A 17797-nucleotide genomic window follows, 5' to 3' on the forward strand; every position below is an offset into this window, starting at 1 on the left:
GTTTTCCATGTTCTAGATGTAACTTGGCAAAGGCTGAGGAATGCAGTTAAGACTCCTGGTGCAGATGTAATTAACTCCATGCCACTATATGCAACGTAGCAGCAGCCTTCCGTATGGGCCATCCAGTGCCTATCCAGTTAGGTGTACTGGGTTCAGAATACTAGTTCAAGCATTCTGATTTAGCGTGAGACTACATAAATACCTCAAACCATCTAAAATCTTCTAAGAATGTGGCTATTACACGATAGCAAATTAGAACTGGGAGCTAACTAACTGGGAGCTAATCTAATGCTGTGTAATGTGGCACAGGAATAATGGTAGTAAAATTCTAATCCTCTGATCTGGCAGTGATTTGCAGGAGTACTCTGGCCGATGGTTCTGAATTCTTGGCAGAGAGTTCTGTGGAGCCTAAACTGTTCTTTCAATCAGTTACCACATGCCTTAAGCTTTAGGTTATCTGAAAAACTTCTTGATTTGATTCAGTCTTGGGTTAATTTTATTAATGAAGGAGAGGAATGCTAGTTAGCAAACAAAGCAAAAGTCTGTGGTTTCCCAGCTAGTGCTGTTATGAGACTTAAATCACTTACATGAGTGTACTAATACGCACTGTACAGCTTGCAGCCCACAGTGCCTTTTTTCAGTAAATAAATTGTCAGCTTTCATCTGCCTGCAGTCAGGACAGAGGTTTGCTGATATCAACACACCACATGTGTTACTGCTGCTATTATTAACCGTGAGCAGGAGTAACCCAACAACAGTCACAGGGAACGCGCATTCAGTTTTGTGTACTGCTCCCATGCACTGCTGAGCAAACTGGAACACGGGGAGTGCTGCACTGAAGCTGAGTGCGACAGGAAGGATTAAGTGGGGCAAGCACTGCATTGACCTTGGCCTTGAATGTTTCTGAAACATACTATAAGGGAAGGTAAATGCTCAACATGAAGGGCATCCTGATCCTTTTATCTAAGCCCACCGCAGAGGAGGAAGATGGGGGGGGTTACTTTTACTTTTTGTGAGTGCCTCAGGATCTGAGCATGCTCTGTCGAAGCAGGATACAGAGCAGACTGCAGCGCTGTTCTGTGTCTGTTAAGGAAACGAGCCCCACCTCAGCTAAAATGGGCAAAACATCCTTGGTAAACAGAGCGTTGGGCAGAGCTTACACAATTAGCAATTACTCCATGAAAGCCAGGCTGGCCACTGCCCAACTTTTAACTCAGCTTCTATCCTCCCACAACATTCTGTTTAGAAACTATTTTTACTTTCAAACAATGGTACTCGCTAGCAACACCCATCCTGCAGGACACGGGCTGCTCTGACAGCCGGCCCTGCTCCTGCGTACACTGGGAACAGCAGTGCCATCTCTTCCAGCAGAATGGGGAAAAGGCAGTGACTAGCACTTCATGTCCTATACGTCTTCATTAGTGAAAGGGGAACAAATTGCCCCTACAGTGTGGCATTGTTAAGCTCTGCCCCGCACAAAGGGCTCCTTACAGCTGCAGTGACAATGCGTTCTGCAGGATGGAAAGTGAACGTGTTGGAAAGCAGACAACCCGGGAACAGAGTGAAGCCCCTGAAATCATCCCTGTCCTCAGACTGGATTCAACCTGTGCCTGAGACAAAACGTGTTTTGCTGATTCTGCTTTATGTCAGCAAGATTATACCTTAATTCCCTTTCAACAGCGAACCTCATGCTGTGATTTGACTGAAAAATTCCAGTCTGTATTGCTCTGCTACTCCCCAGAAGGGCTTAGAGCGGCTCCTGAGAGTGGCAAGTGAATGTTAGCAAACCGAGTGCTTGCTCTGTGTCAGTGCTGGAGGTCAGAGTGGCTGGGAATTTGCCCAGAGTTACTTGAGACATCATTAACCACCGCTGGTTCCCCAGATCCAGAATTCTGTACCCGCACACCCAGCCCTTCCTGTTAACTGCTTAGAGTGTAACAAATTCCAATTGCAGTACAGCCTCCTTTTTTTTTGAAAATAGAACTAAAAGCACCCAGTATCCATAGGAAGTGGTGCAGAGAAAACGCAAGCAAAGAACTTGCTTTTGTTTCATAATCCAGTTACTTTGGATGCACTGAATCCAGCCCTGAGAATAAGGACGGCTCGTGTGGGTACGTGCTCTGCATCCCAAGCTCTGCCAATTCCTGCCGGCATGCCTAAAGAGGTTCCCGCGTCCAGCTCCCAGCCTGCTAGATACTATCGGGATGGTGGGAGGGGAGCCTGGATGGGCGGTGCTCCGTCCCAAAGAGCCACAGCTCGCTGTAGCAGATTGAGCTGCTGTGGAGTTCAGTTTCCTGTGAGCTGCGGTGGCTGAGGGCTTTGATGGATTTTAACTTCAGCGGCTTAATGTGTTAATGTCCTACTTTCATTCAGAACCCCCCAAAAAATCCCAGCCGGAGTCTCCCAGCTGGTCGCATGGGGTTAAACTGCTCCGCAAAGCCATGAGCCACGCAGATCTGTCAAAATCATTGCTTACATCCAAGGTCAGCAAAGTCAACTACCAAAGCGTATTTATACACGCATCCACGTGCTTTTCAGTGCACTGCAGCCAGAAATGTATCAACTCCCAGTACGTGTCTGATTCCTATATGGTTCTAAAATCAAGTGGGTTTTGTCAGCAGTTTGTCAGATCATACACTGATGGTTTTTCACCCCAAACAGAGCAGGAGCAGAGCAGCGTTGTGACAAAAGTATGTGATTTATTGTTATGAAGGATGTTGCTCTGAAGAATATTTATGATTTAAATGAGATCATCTGTTGCTTTTTTTTTTTTCCCCTCAGTAATGGAATAATAAGAAAATGTTGAATGGATCCCATTCTGGGTTAGTGTGAATACCCATCTTGACTTTTTGTGGTATTCAAAATGGTCTGATTTAGAAAAATAACTTCAGAGCTATTCTGGGACCACAGTTTCCAAATTCTTCCCCTTTGGGTGTAAAGCAGGCAAAATGTTTGGATTTGCTGAATAAAAAGTCGATGCCAGTAGATAACTGTTGGGAACTATTTTGACTGCAGCCAACAAATATATCTCATCACTATGGCTGCAAAAACAAACACCCACCAAAGAACTATATCCGACACAGAGAAAAGAATGAAGGGAAACAATAATTTGCAGGCTGGATTAAATTCTTCACGTTCCCTCACACAAATCAGTAGTTAAAATGGGGTGAACTCTGATCCCAGTGCAGATACACTGCTGGAGATCCTGCCACTCTGACAGCAGCAAGTAAATCAAACATTACTTTAATGCAGAAATTTATCTTCTATTCAAAGATATTCCACTCCATATTTTTGAGTGTGGAACAGGTTGGAAATCAAGGGTATAGTTTTGCTTTTAAGTTGAGTTCAAATTGATTTTTTTGGTAAGATGTTTTCTTTTTCTTGCCCTTCTGTTTTATTTGTAGTTAGAGGAAACAGAACTTCCCCAATGTTCTCTTAAGAATTCCTCCAATTTAAGTGGAATGGGACCAATCCATACTTAAGCAAATATTGTAGTACTAGCAAAAATGTAGTTTCCTGTAGTTTCCTATAGTTTCCTATAGTTTCCTGTAAAATGCATTCATATATTTTAATTCCAAATATTTGTAATTATAAATGATGATGACAAAGGAAAAAGAAAAAAAAAAAAAAAGGAAAGAGTTCTGCATCCAGGGCTGCATTTCAATAAAAGGAATATAAACGTCAGCATGCATTTTAGTAAGGGAGGGGCCCAGCTCACACTGGGATGGCTGCTACCCTTCCTCATTGATGTGCCATTCATCTGCTTATGCAGAAGCTGCTGAAACATCAGGATTTACAGCCAGACTGAACATGAATTTGGTGCTATTTTGTCTGAGCACAACTGGTTGTAAATAGCTGTTTGGTGTCCTTTCTGCCAGGACCTGAGCTGCTCCTGCATAGCAGGGGAAACCCGGAGAGAGGAGAGGCCAGAGGAAGAAACAGAGAACCTATCCCAAAATAAGCCTGCAGATTTCACGGATTCCTGCTTTAAAAGGAAGATGATAACGATCGAAACAAACAAACAAACAAAAACTCTAGCTCTGTGGATAAGAGTCTCAGTTCTCCAAACTCTTGCTGATACTTTTCTGCTCAGGGAAGCCTTGCTTACTTTGCCCTGAGTGATTCCTGAAGACAGGCTGTACCAGAAATCGTCATGTCCTTCCTCCTCTTCCTCTGCAAAGATCCAGTTCCTCTCAATAGTTCTGAATCACTGGACGCAGCCATGGGACATGCATCCCATCTTCTGCTAAGATGAAATGATGAAATAACATGTATAAAACTTCAAACTAATGGATAAATTCTTCCTTCAGAATAATGTGAGAATTCTTTCATCACACCCAGTCATTTCTTCATAGAAAGAGTTTCAGGAGCAGCGAAAGACGTGAATCCATATCATTAGGAGTGCTGACAGCAATAAACTCTTGATAATGTGCTTACTATTCCAGACTATATCCCATCCAAAGAAAAACACTATCTTCCAGAGCTTACACTTAAACCCAGTGACATACGCATGCTAACAAAGGTACCGCAGAACGAAATAATACACCGAAGCACTTCCAAAATCCTTCTGGCATCAGCTTTTTAAACATTAAAGGTAGAGTTTCATATTTATATTGCAGTTTATGGATAGCCATAAACATGACAGAAAACATTTCCTAGCTGTGAAAGGGCTGAGGATCTCAACCTACCTCACCTCTTTTAGTTTATTTTGCGCCATAAATGATGTTGAAATATACTGAATTGAACAACTTGCAAATAATTTCTGTACTTTGCTTGTATATTTTAGAAAAGTAAATCGGATAAACGCGTTTTTCCCCAGTCAGAAGTAAGCGTGACATCATAGAAAGGGAATGTACACAACCCCAAAAGTGTCCTGCTGGTTTGTGTTAGCTTCCTAGTTAAGCTTTACCAATTTGAAAATAGACAGATATCTGTTTGAACAAAGAGGGAACAAAGAGTTCACTGTGTGGAGAAGCTTCCCTGCACCCAGCAAACATGGAGCAAAGCTGATAGGAACATTTCAAAGGTGAGTGCACACAAATTGATCCATGGCCTTCGGGTAGAAATTTAACCTCTCCTCCTCAAAAATTGCCATGCTAGGGAAAAGAACGAGAGAGAAGAGAGATGAAAATTCTTTCAGAGAGTTTTTTTTAATTCTCCTTCCTCCAGATAAATATTGGCATATTTCCCCCAACAGATGGGTAAAATTACCTGGGAGTTAAGGAGAAGGCAGGTCCTTAGGCAATGAGGGGAAAAGAAATGTTACCATGTGTTTAGAACAAATGGCGTGCCATAGTGGGTCAGGCTGAGTAATGGAGGCCTCTCTCAAGGTTTGTTTCTTGGGGACTTTGCTGGGGGTTTTCACTGATGTGAGCAATGAAAACACATATTTCCTTTTCTTAGTTGGAAAAAGCTCATTTCTGAAAATGGATTTAAGAATGTCTCTGAGAAGACAACAGCATTTTAATGCACACTCATTTCATGTGCTTATTACTTATCTCTACGTTAGCCAAGTAAACTGAGCTGATGCCCAGTTGTTGGTGATAATACAGGTAGAGTTATCGTAGTTTACAATGGCTTCTTTGAAAATTGAGGTCCTAAGTAAGATTAGAGAACAGGAGGAAAAAAAAAGAAGAAAAAAAAAAAGAAAAAAAAACCACTTGTTTTTGAACTGTGTATTTACTGAAAGATCATAGCCCACTAGAAGGAGGTATATTGAGCAGATGAGTTGGCAGAGCCACACAGACAGCTGGTTTTGTCTGGCATACAGGTGTTTAACTTGGCTGCTTACAGATGAGCCACTAGATGCCAGAATTTGTGAGGGATCACCTTGTTTAAGAAAAGGTGGCTCTTGTCCATTCCTATAGCAAGTTCCATGAATGAGCCAGAGTGGCTACTTTCACTTCCTCCCTACTCACCTCTGACATGGTCCAAAAACCCCACCCTTCTTCTGCGAAGGTTGGATTTAGATGGGAGAAAAAACAGGCACTGTAGTTATGGGATTGTGGTTTTGCCTTTTCTTGTGGTAGATGTAGCAAGAACAGACGTTGCTGGTGCTCAATATCCATTTTTTGGATCACAAGCTATTGTTAATGTTTTGTCATTCTTCAGAAGATGGTCGGATCATTTTCAGTAGATAGCTGAGCTCTGTGTGCCTTCTTTATTTGAAAGATTGTTTTTCAGTAGTTCCAGGATGAGATAGTATTTGAATGTAAGTATGTTGGGATTCAGTCTGAAACTTTTGGGCCTTGTCCAAAACTTAAGAGTGCAGAAATAGCAGTATAACATCAGCAAAGCCGGTTTGCTGTTTTTCAAATTGTAGTGAGCCATAAAGTAAATGTACTTTAGATGCTGTTGATAGGTGTCATCTGAGAATCTCCAACAAGAGTGTTAGATACACGTGGTTAATGAAATGCTCTCCATTGGAATTCTTATTGTCAAATTACAACCTGGTATAAATAGGTTAAGGAAACTTGCCCAGAGCATAATATTGTCACTGGTGTACTTTTCCTTTTTATAGTCTGTGTGTTTGCAGCTATAGCGATCTGAAATGGCTGCTGAAGCCAAAGTTCTCCTGTCTGGTATCCCAACCTACCGTCCTGTCAACAGCACTCACTTGATTCCTTTTAGGGCATCTGTCTTTCCTGTATGGAATCAGTTTTGTGAGGAAGAGCTTGAGCAACCTCACTTGAGTTCAGATATAAATTTGTGACTGCAGTAGAAAAATTATAGTTACTTTTTAATACATTTTTTCCTTATTTTTACCCAGTATGTGTAGGACTTAATATTTTGTTCTTGCTCTTCTTCTCACCTTAAGTAATAAAACCCTCAAATAAGCCCTCAAAGTGCTATTAAAATGCTCTTCCTAATACGGTACTTTGTGAATGCAAGTTGTGCAGTCGACTTCCTGAACAGTGATTTTAAAATGTTAATTCCTATCCCCAGGATACCCTTGATCTGAAGCGCTTGTTGTAGGCACCTGCATTTTGGGTTAAAGAAACCCATGCTATGAGCGTGTCAACTTTTTTTAGCAACAATTTTTGTTAGCATGGGCTTGCATTAGCAGCTATATTCAGTTAACGGGTAGCCCCTAATATAGAAATATTTGTGTTTTTGTGCACATTAATAAATGCATAAGTAAACATTCTGTACATACATAGAAAGTTAATTCTGCAGTAAAGTTGCCAGACATTACAACGTACAATAAAACTACTGGACCACAGTGACAGCCACTCTCTGTTTCCATGTGTACACTTGTTTTTTTTAAGGAAGGTGTCAGATAACTGCAGAAAAAGGAATGTGTTTATATTTGGGATGAGCAATCCTGTTATGCTGTTTCCAAGTCTGCATTAATGCTGCATGTTTTCATTATGTTCCAGAGAGATGGCAAAAAAAAAAAAAAGGAAAAAAAAAATCAATGAAATTGCAGACAGAGCCAAGTAAGAGTGGAATAAAAAATGAATCAAGAGAAGCCTGTGTGTAAAGAAGCATAGTGGGAAAATGAATATTTTAATCCAAATAAGTGTCTGTGCCAGTCTAGTTTTTAGAGGCTGCTCTGTTTCAATGAAAGTTCAGTTAGTAGAAAACCAGCATTATTAAAAGTAAGAAGAGGGAGTCGCTCTCTGAAAGAAATATGAATTTAATGATGGAAGAAACAGGTCCATGAACCGTAGCAAGTTTTACGAACGCTAAATATAGTTCAAGAGTTTTGAATTGCTCTTTTAACTCTTGCACATCTTGGTGTCTGCTGTACATTTATAAATCCTGACAGCTCTCCAGACGTAAAATGTGTAACACAGTGGATTAGTCCTAAAGCTGCAATGCTGGGTTTTGTTGTTGTTGTTGCTTTCTTCCTTTTGAAGTGTTCTGCACTCTCATATTCCTTTCCATATGATATGATTTACTAAAGCCTTACCTCTTAATGAAGTGTCTCAAGAAAGGTGGCATCTTTTGATGGCTCAGTCCAATAGCATCATCTGATTCAGCAATGACACATCTGAGGCATTTTGGCATCTGCCATTGTAACAGACATGCAGCTTTAGATGAAATACAATGATTTGGCTGTGTTTTAGACATCCCCAGTGCTTTGTATGAGTTAATCAGTGTGCTTATACGACATGCTTGGTTACACTGATGTTGTAATTCCTTTTTTATAGGTGTGGTAGGTGCAAAGCTATAAGGTAGGAGCCTATGAATCCAGACCAGTGATTGGAATACCATATGGAGCCTGGCAATGATATTACACAAATGAGTGCTTTTGTATGGATGTATTGATTTTTATTTAGAAATTTGGAAAAATGACTGAGTGGCTCTGAATAGATGATATTCCAGCTAAGCTGTGCTGTCATAGGGCAGGGTCTCAAATGAATCAAAGGGTAATTGCCATTTGGAAGGCAAATTGTCAAATGATCGGTACCTTCTTTTATAGGTGGCCATGGAGACTTATCTCAGTGAAGCCCCTCAGAAGTCCAGCATGTTGGTGAGGCATTGGCACAGGCTGTCCAGATGGTGGTGAAGTCATTGTCCCTGGAGGTAATTCAGGTCTTCAAGAACCGTGGGGTTGTGGCACTGAGGAACATGGTTAGTGGGCATGGTGGGGCTGGGCTGGCAGTTGTACTAAATTGTGGTCTTTTCAAGCCTTAATGATTTTATGATTCGAAAATGAACCTCTGGAATGGGCAAGGAGACCAGTTCCCCCCGCAGCCCAGCACCTTGCAAGAGTCTGTCCCAGCCAAAGCTACTGCTCAGCCTGAGGTAAATCATAAAAGCTTGCTCCTGAACAGTCATTTTGTTGTGTGTGTCTAAATCAGTTTTTGCAATCATGTCAGTTCACAAGCTGACAGCTTAACTTAAAACAGAGATCACAAGCTTCACTGTCCTCAGTGCTGTGAGGCTGCTCTGAAGATGTGGGGCCTGCTCCAGCCCTCCCTCCCTGGGATACGACAGCTCCCCACAGACCCCTGGTTGGTGGCTGAGTGCCACAAGTTACACTTCTAAATGTGTCATTACTGCCGTGTTACTGCAGTGACTGATTTATTATGCAAGTCTGCGGTTGTACTGTAATCAAAAATCCGTGTGGCTTAAGGGAGACAGGATAGGATAACCAAGGTTAGCGGGGAGTGGGTTTGGACTCTGTAGGTGTTGAGTTGTCACCAGAAATATTTAGCTTCCCTTTAATATATTGCACAATACATTACCTTCTTCTGAACATTAAAAAAAAAACAAAAAAAACTGATAACAAATTAAAAGACCCTGCCATATATTAAAGAAACTTAGAAGACTTAAAAGAGGGGGAACAAAGGGGTAGTCATCTAGAATGTGATATCTCAAACAAGAGCCAAGTTAAAAAAATGATTAGGTATTTACTGGCCAAAGAAAACAAATCTCTGTTAGGCCTACCCTGCCTACTCCTCTCCTAAGGCTCACACACCAACACATGGGAGCTCTATGGTGGAAGTTTAGGTTTAATTCTGTTTTATTTTACTTGGCAATTGTATTCCTCCAACATAATTGTTTTTCAGCACTCAGTAGTTTTAATGCTGCATCTCAACAGAAGATATAAGAGCACAATCAAGCAGTCCTGCAAAAACAAAAAAAAATAGCTATAAATATCACTCTTATGACATGAAGCCTAATTCTCAGAGACTGACCTAGAGGAAAATCTTCATTTTAGCCATGAAGAACCAATTTCATGCCTCTACAATAGATATATGAAAGATGTACCAAATATCAGTCATTAGCTGACTGCTACAACTATGATCTTCATTCTTGATTTTTAATCTACTGAGAAATGAACTTGTGCTAATGCTGCATTTTTGTGATTGTGCATGTGTTTGCCACCCAGTGTTCTGGGCCAATGTTAAGGCACACATGGTACCGAGGACCAAAAACTGACTTTACCAAAAAGAACGGTTGCAGACAGAAGGTAAGGAGGAGCACGTTTTCACCAATGGGAGAACTCCCATCAGTTCAGGATTCTTAGTTTGTGCATCATCAGGTAGAAGGATGTCAAGAATGGCAGAAACTATTGATCATGGCCAACGGAGTCAGTGATACATTGCAGGAAGAGTTGAAGTGACTAGAGAAAATCCAGGAGCGTTGAGAATGTTACTGCTTTGGGAGCTCTGACACTGAACATCAATGAGTCCAGTGCCAGACCTGTTGGAAGAAAACAGGAGTGTCTGTGAAGAATAAGAATAGTAAGAATATACAATATTTCTGTCAGGTACTCTCCTGTGTTCCAACTATTTTTAGTTTATGGAATTTCCTGAATTTGTTGAGATTTGTCTGTAGAGCAGCCGCTAAGGATTTCTTTGCCATGTACTTATTCAGACTTGTCACAAACTTGCATAAATTTCTTGCATCCATTGTATCCATTTTTGAGTTTCACTATTGCCTGTTGCACACAGAAAATCTACACTTCTTTGAATCTGGCTCTCTGTATCTTCATTTGTTCGTGCCTGGTTCTTGTGTTGAAAGCAGCAGCAGTCTTTATCTAACACCTTTATGTCATTAAGGATTTTGCAGCCTTCCCCTCTTTATCCAGCATGAAGATTCCCAGCCCACCTAATAATTTTTTTTGTGAAAGCTTTTCCGAACCTTTAATCATCCTTGCTACCTTGCTCAGAGCATTTGCGAGTTCTTAAGATGAGGGCACCAGAACTGCACACATCATTCAGGGTGTGGGTCAGTCATGGATTTATATGGTGGCAAGGAGATTTCCTGTTTTGTTCTCTATTCACTCCTGATTCCTCTTTCTTGCACTTTTTTAAAGTAAATTTATTCAAAGAGATGTGTTATGGGTTTTCCAGAGAATAAAGTGAGAAAAGCGATGAGTATTTTAGACCTAATTTGAATGGGCCAGCACAATAAGACTTAGATATCCTTATTCCAGTTGTTCTTCAGAAGTCACATAGCTTTCCTTCTGTAGCATACAGTTAGAATCATGGGTCCAGTGTTTGAACAGACACCTCTGAGTTATATGTGTTTCCAGCATCTGTACAAATCTCTTAAAACACTCATGCCTCTCAGCTGAATCAGTTTCTCCCTTAAAGGAATGTTGTATACAGTAGGAACTTCTAACATTACATAAAAACATCACTTGGACAGTAGGCATTATGCTTGGGAAACCTGTGTGCTTAATATTGGCTAACCTGTGGCTTACGTAGTTCTCTTTAAACTCCCTCATGTGATGAGCAAAAAAAAAACCACTTTATTTCTTTCAACATGTCTATTAAATTCCACAGGATATTTGGGAATAGGAAAACAATGTATTATTCTAATCAACTCTACAGGTTTTCTTCCATAATCTCTTTGCTGTTTCTGGGCCCTCTTGGTGAAATCATGTCTCTTATCACTTCCTACGTCATCTTATGCTCTTTTTTCTTGTGTCTGTTTCTTCCAGACAAACCTCATTTTTTTCATGTTGTTTGATTAAATTATATTGTCTTCACTGCAGTCATTTCTTTAGAGCATTCAAGATGGGTTTATGTAGAGAGTTTATTTAAGTGTAATAGTTTAGAGACAGAGCAAGGAGCTTGGGAAGATAATTTACTAAATTTCCTCAGTAAATCACAGTTTTGACTAGACCTAGGCCAACCCTGACCAAGACCATTTATACCTGATTTGAGGTATGTCCACGTTATTCCAACAAAGCTGCTATAAATGTATACTTGGATGGATTTTCTGTAGCTCTTTGGAAGTCTGGACTCTGTTTTATGGAGTTCACATTTCTTCAGTTGTGAAAACAGAAGAACATGATCTAGTATTTACCTTACTCCTTCACATGCCAAACATCTCAAATTGAAATAATCTCTGTATTGGAATGACTCATTCAGTCAGAGAAACTTAATGTACTTTACTCACACGAATGTTTTAACCATCACAACACTTTTGTGAACTAGCTAGGTGTTACTGACCACTGCTGGATGTTGGCTGTCCTGCCAGTGTAGTCCAGGAAATTTGGCAGATTTGGCAGCGCATCTCTGGTATCTCACCTTTCAGTTTCATTTGCACATTAAAAATACTGTTTCAAAATGAAAATAAAAGGATGCTTCACTAACAGTCAGCTCTGGCAAGAATAAATACTACAACACTGGACTCATCGTGCTAGTGAATGCCGTGCTCCCGCAGTTTATTTAATAGCGGTGGTATTTATAGAAAGCTCCCTCACGTGATGTTATTGCCAGGAACACAGATGTCCCTTGAATGCACTCTGCTTTAAATAAAGGTGAAAGGCTAAGGAAAATATAAAAAGAACCCACCTTTAATATTTGACTTCAACAATAACAAGCAGGGTGTGGCCGCTCTGAAACTGCGGCTTGACGGATGCTTGGGAGAAGGGAAGGGTGGGAAAGCTCTCTGCTCACCAGTTCCACAGGCTCGTTAGCAAAAACACATCTGACACCCGCGATTGTGGCCTGGGAGATACAGTGGGAACGGGCGGTGCTCTCAGTTACTGCAGTGAATAAAGTGTCTTGCTAGTGCTTGGAATGTAACCGTGGAATAAGCATTTGTAGGGGTGTTAATGTGCATGATGTTTGCAGAAAATGCCCTTACCCGTTTGAGAGTGGTTTGATAGTGAATGAAATTCACAGGAATGCGGGTAGGTCAGAGATGGGAAAAAGAGCATTTTACTCATGGGTGAGAGTTCTCCTTGGAATACCATAAAGTTTTCAGAGGGTTTTGTTTGTCTTAATTAGAAGTAATGACCTGAAGTTTCTGTGAGCCAAAATGTTGAGCCTTAAGTAATACATATTTACCTGAAATCAACTTAGTGGGAGCTAGAAGCATCCTCAGCCTGGGGAAAAAAAAAAAAAAATCACATTTATATCCACCCACCATAGACTTCCAGTAACCCGCAATCACCCAGAACTCTTTCTCCAGTGTATGATGTCATCTAGAACTAGCACTCTGTTTTCTGAATTCTCCTTTTTTGGGGGTTTATTCATTTAGTTCTGATTCAAGAGGAGTTAGAGCCTAAGGAAGAGCTCTGGTGACTAAAGTCACAGCCAGCATGCTTGTCTATACCAGAAGGCTCCAGCAAACATCTTCCATTCTATCTTATCTAACTGTGAAAAAATTTGTTCTTAGAAAAGGGAGTGTTTTTCAGAGTGTGTAGCATGGTTGAGTACCTGCCATAAAACAGACTTCTCATGTCTCCCAGTGTGATACAAGCAGGTTGCAGTGAGCCTAGTATCGAGACAGATTTTGTCTGGGCTCGTTCAGCACATGGAAAAAATATTTCATCTCATTTCTTCACAAGCTGACACCACAAAGCCATTCCATTTATTTTTTCCTGACATGTTGTTGTGTTGTTCGATACTGTATTTCATTTCCCCTGACTTTGGAACAAACTGGTAGGGCTGAGTGAAACTGATATTTCCACACATACAAGGAAAAATGAGATCATAAAATAAAAAGCTAACAACCAAATAATGATTGGGGTCCCTGTACCAGATGCTGTGCAGCTATTTCTGTTGCTATACATGCATGAGCACTACTTGAAAAAAAAAAAATTCTCCTACAACACATTTTCACCTAGTCTTGGGCTGTCAACTCGAGAAAATTAGCAATCCTGAAAGGCACAAATAGCACAACTTCCTCATCTGTGCCCTTGTAGCTCACAGCTGCCCTGGGCTGAATGTTAAGCACAGGGTAAAAGAGCAATGGAGCACAGTGGGGTCTTAGAGAGGGGCTGGGCTTTACCTGCACGAGAACAAATCTGTTCTGGAGTTCCATATTAGTTGAACTATGAAGGTGAAAGTAGAACCGGTTGCATTTTAAAGGTATTGAAAAAGTATATAAAACTTGACTCACTGCTATTTTTTGTCTCTTCAATCCATCGCAGTTGGGAATCAAGCAAATATTTTTTACACTGATCCGGCAGCAAATGTTTGCTTGTCAGTTTGTTCCTACTGCTGCATAAGTAGCAGCTGAGGAAAGAAGTGGAGGTGCATCTGAGCAAAAGTCAAGGACGGGAAAGTTCAGGGAATGCAATGACGACAGAAGCCCTTTGTAAAATGAGAGCAGAAAAAACTGCAAACAGAAACAAGTCCATCATCAGTGTGGGGCCACCTGAGCTCCCCTTTCCAGTGGAGTCTACTTTAGCTCTGAAGCTGGGTAAGTCATCAAAGCACTTTTACCCATCTCTGGCCCTTTGCCTCTATTGATTCTTCAGACTGAAGGCTCCTCAGAGGTGGCAGCCTGTCCTTGCTGCCCCGAGCTCCGTGTTGCCTGGTTGGAGATGGGGCTGCCTGTACACTGTTGTCTGGCAAACACTGCAACACAGTTCATAAATAATAATGTTTTACAATAGCCCTTTTCTTCAGACCCCAAGAAAAGGACGTAACATACTGTGTTATAAGAACAGCTCTCATCTGGTAATATTAAAGATTACTGAACTGCTCTCTGGCTACCCCAGAAGTCAGATGAAGTTGTAAAATCCCTTTCAGCAAGTTGGTGTGATTCTAACCTGAGTTTTGGCCTGGGCTTGAAAGTGTTTCTTCTGAAGAGAGTTCCTTGGAAAAACTAAGGTGTGAACTGTATGTCTCAGAATGATCGTGGGGTTTTCAGGGTTTCAGGTCTTATTCCCATATTTGCCAGTGCCTTTTGGCTTGCCTTTCAAGCCTTTCTAGCTTAAAATGGCAGTTTTAAAAAGAAGGAAAAAAAATCTGCTATTGCAAGCATACTAATGCAAAGTGATTTTTTTTTTTTTTTGCATGTGCACAGCGAAATAACAGCAATGACTCTGTGACCTGTCCGAGCTCAGGGAGCCATTTCTGTCAAATACTTACGGTATGACTGGACACACACTCAAATGAAGATCTTTGTTTAGTAAATACTGAATATTCCCTAGTCCTTTATATCCTGTCGTCATTTCCTTTGTACAGCTCGCAGCTGTAGTTTCAAGCCAGTGTGCAGTTACTTGGTCAGGCAGTTTCATAAGTGCATTTAACCATGTAACTGAGATCTTTCCTGATGGTTTTCCTCCCAAAGTTCTTGAAGTTCTGCAGGCTGCATCCAAAGGGGCCTATACCAAAATCTTCTGTGTAAAACTTGTAATTAGTAGATTTGTTCGTTGTCCATTTAATTATGAATAGACTGTAATACAAACTTAGATATACGTTTATATGTATAAGAGTAGGGAAGTTGGTTGCCATGTCGTCATGTTTTGTGGTTTTGGAAAACCACAGGCTGTAGGGTGGAGATAGCCATTGTACTGCATTAGCTATTTTCTCACAGTTGAAGCAGCAGCAGCTCAAAACACTGTGGTCCAGACAGCAAAATACCCAAGAACAAAGCAGATCCTTCTGTAGGCGCACCTGAAAAGAGGTGGGCAGAAGGGGATGCTGGCTGGTTCATCAGTGCTCTGTGTAGCAGGCAGAAACAGGAATGGGGAAAGGGGAAAACTGTCATGGTGGAGCCTCATGATAAGGAACATCCATTGAGGGCAGGAGGACTGCTCACCCTGGGTCTTCACCATGATTAATGACCGTGTACGTGCTGGCTTTCAGCGGCAAGATGGAAACCAGCAATACTGGCAGGTTTGAGTCATGGACAAAGCACACAGGTTTCAGATTGAAATTTTCCCTCTTTTTTTTTTCCTCCCATTGAAATGGAAATCATCACTGTGGGTATTTTCCTTTATATTGTCCTCTTCCTGTATGATTCCACTGTCTGAATGTGCAAGTGATTAACACCAAGCTAGAGTTAATTAATCAAATAATAAACATCTGTGTCGGAGCTGCGGCCCCTCTCAGCTCTCACTCCGTGGAAGCTCTGACGATGGGCTTTGGCTGGGCAGGGCTGGGCAGGAGAGGAGCACAGTAGGAAGTGTGTGGAAACCATGAGCCTCATGCAACTTACGGCAGTGAGCAACTCTAACATGGCAATGCGATTCAGCTCTGTGACAAAGAGCTGGAAGGCAAGCCGTTGTTTTCTCCTTTTCTACCCTATAGAATTTATATATGTTCATAGCCACAGTATGAAACCTGCAAATTTTGGAAATACTCAAACTCAGCACCTCCTGGGAGTTATTCTAAAAGTGATACCGGAGAACAGAACAATAAAGTCCCATGGCTGTGAGCAGCAGCAGATTGCTTAGTGCTCCTGCACTAGCAGCTGAGACCCAGAACTGCTCACATCAAGGCAGTGATCTTCCCAGAGATGCTTTATCCAGAGTTAAGACGATGGAACAGCACAAGCTTTCAGGAGCATGGAAGTCAGAGCCTCTGTCTGAAGTAGAAATGATTCTTTTGACGGGGTAGCAGAAGAGAGATGACAAATGATATTTTCTCACTGTGGGAAGCGATAAATTGGTGGTGTCCAGAATGCCAAACCGATGGTTAGCTCATTCAGTCTCAAATTAACCTCATTAGGTTTTGTAAATGTAAAACCTCTTTTGAAAAATGACTTCAAAACTGAACCTTACTCCCGAGAAATGGCTGGAATTTGACCTCTTTCTAGCAGCTTTAATTTTTTCCCTTTTACTTTAACATGTTATTGTGTCGCCAATAAATACAATAAGCGGTGTCTTCTGCCAAAATGCTTCATAACATATTATCTGTCTTCCAGAGGGAATGGGGAGTGGAGTTCTGTTTGTTCAAAAATTAAGGGAATTAAAAAATAGAGGTTACACAGAACACGTATTTCATGATTAGACAGTCTCAGAGGCCATAAGAACAATTAAGGATGTTTTTTATTGGACTTTCATGCAAAAAAATGGTTCTTGCCAATTCATTTACACCACTAATTATCTTGCAGAAACAAAAGTGCTCCATGAAGGCTCAGATCCTGGATCACAGCCTGCAGCTCCATAGTAGTACCTGCCTGTGGGAATTTTAACACAGCCTTCCCCAGGTGCTGCAATTGGGTCAGCAGCTCGACCTTGAGGCTCAGGCACAGACATGGCTCTCCGGGAGCAGGGCAGCTTCAGCACTGCTCGCAGCAGACACCGCCCAGGGCACAGGAAGGGAACATGTATTTATCATCTCCAGGAAGACTATGGAGCAGGAGCAGTTCTGTATAATGGCTTTTCTGCAGCAAAGTTCCCTATGGCTGGAAGCAAGCACAGGTGAGTCAGCAGTCTGTGTCCTGAAGGTGTGGGAATCCTACCACACTATTTGGGCAATGAAACTGTGGGACATTTGCTCTCAGCTTCACAATGTGTGGTGGTGAAAGTACTCCATTTCCAGAGTGAAATGTTGTCAGTGCAGCAAGGATAGCTCTAACAGCACAGATTTTGGGGGGAATTCTTTTTCTTTTGTTTCTGGAAACTGAGCTCTTTATCTGGCTCTCCCACCTGTTTCAGCTGCACTCTCAGGACTGTATTTAGTTTGCAAGGTTCAAGGTTAGCCTGACGTTGGGCTCAGACCATGGCCAAGAACTGTAAACATGGGAAAGGCGTGCGGTATGCACCCACTTGGGAAATGCCATATGGTGCTCTTCCTCCTCCCCTTCCTCACTAGTGAAAGGCCACTGATGTTTTTGCAATGAACCCTTTAGGAGAGAACACATAGCACCTAGACAAAATATCCACAGAGCAAGGCTGGAGCTCAGATGGGAGCTTATCCCTTGTCTGAAATCCTTAACCACACAACCCATGCATGAGACTGGTGTTTGTGGAATTACAGTTTCTGCTCATCTCAGTGCTTGGGGTATGTCTGCATTGCTTAGTGGAGATACCTGTTCTGGCTCCAAGCACGTTGTCTCAGCACACGGTACAGCTGTGTCACTGTGGTGCCCTCAGTCCTGTTCTCCACCATTCCCAGACAGCATGAACCTTCTGCTAATTAGT

The 17797-nt window shown here is 41.6% G+C and overlaps 1 long non-coding RNA gene across 4 annotated transcripts in view; it reads left to right on the forward strand.

Moving 5' to 3' along the window:
• The window catches only part of LOC110403762, a 52678-nt gene that overhangs the window by 15462 nt on the left and 19419 nt on the right, over positions 1 to 17797 (forward strand). For 2 of the 4 annotated variants that reach the window (XR_002441822.1, XR_002441823.1), the window contains 5 exons: positions 3879 to 4594; positions 8429 to 8754; positions 13850 to 14121; positions 14731 to 14796; positions 16765 to 17074. This is a non-coding gene — a long non-coding RNA (uncharacterized LOC110403762). The remainder of the gene's footprint in view (positions 1 to 3878; positions 4595 to 8428; positions 8755 to 13849; positions 14122 to 14730; positions 14797 to 16764; positions 17075 to 17797) is intronic. The other 2 variants (XR_002441825.1, XR_002441824.1) reach the window with 2 other exon arrangements.

This window comes from Numida meleagris, chromosome 9 (genome assembly GCF_002078875.1).
Source record: "Numida meleagris isolate 19003 breed g44 Domestic line chromosome 9, NumMel1.0, whole genome shotgun sequence".
Taxonomy (NCBI): Eukaryota; Metazoa; Chordata; class Aves; order Galliformes; family Numididae; genus Numida; species Numida meleagris.